Source organism: Benincasa hispida, chromosome 5, assembly GCF_027475165.1.
Source record: "Benincasa hispida cultivar pf3 chromosome 5, pf3_genome.v1.1, whole genome shotgun sequence".
NCBI classification, from domain to species: domain Eukaryota; kingdom Viridiplantae; phylum Streptophyta; class Magnoliopsida; order Cucurbitales; family Cucurbitaceae; genus Benincasa; species Benincasa hispida.
Genome location: NC_143482.1, coordinates 32,166,441 through 32,167,311, shown reverse-complemented (window position 1 = coordinate 32,167,311; position 871 = coordinate 32,166,441). Strand labels below are relative to the sequence as shown.

Here is an 871-nt window from a genome sequence, read left to right as displayed (position 1 = left end):
ATTATATGTATTGGAAAATGGGTTGTTTTTAATGAAACATACTGACTGAGAATTTTGTGGGCAATCCGCATAGGAGTGAGGATCTCTACAACCCATACAGCTTACCATGGGCTGCCCAAACGCTTCTATCTGATTCACCTTCTGCTGATTTGATGCATTTCCTAGCATTATGTTATGCAAAAGGCTGGTCATTGTAGCTACTTAAGCAGAAAGTGTGGCTATTGCATTGGAATCGATAGAATTAACGTTCTGAGATCTTTTCTTCCTGTCAACTCTTCCATCATATGTATCGTCCACTCATTCCATGTTGTGCTTAGCAATGCGGTCTAATATCTCTTTAGCCTCAGTGTAAGATTTGTCCATAAGTCCACTAGCTGCTGCTGCGTTTGCTGCCATCTACGATGCTCTATTCAATCCTCCATAAAACATCTCCATTTAAATAGTTAGAGGTAGTCCATGGGTTGGGCAATTATTGACCAATCCCTTAAAACGCTCCCATGTGGCGCTTAAGGTTTCAGCTTTTTCTTGTTCAAAATTCATAATCTCTCGATGCCTCCTCGCGTTGGTGGTAGGTGGGAAGTATTTTTGCATAAATTTTTCCACCAACTTCTCTCAGATGGTGATTTCACCAGGCTTCAATGAGCTCACCCATTGTTTTGCGTCATCACGCAAAGAATAGAGGGAACAAAGATAGCCTGATCGCTTCTAGGGTGATTGTAGGAATCACAAATGAATTACACGTTTCCAGGAAATGCTTCATGTGGGCGTGAGGATCTTCACCACGACCACCCCCAAATTGTCCAGCAGTCTGGAGCATTTGGAGCATTACAGATTTCATCTCGAACTTGGTCCCGTCTGACGTTGGGTAGAT

The 871-nt window shown here is 42.6% G+C and overlaps 1 non-coding gene across 1 annotated transcript; it reads left to right on the top strand.

Annotated features, from left to right (window-relative positions):
* Window positions 1-451: 451 nt before the first annotated feature.
* LOC120078829 (small nucleolar RNA R71) lies at window positions 452-555 on the top strand. The gene has a single exon (XR_005482111.1). It is a non-coding gene; the product is annotated as a small nucleolar RNA R71 (small nucleolar RNA).
* The last annotated feature ends 316 nt before the right edge of the window (window positions 556-871 follow it).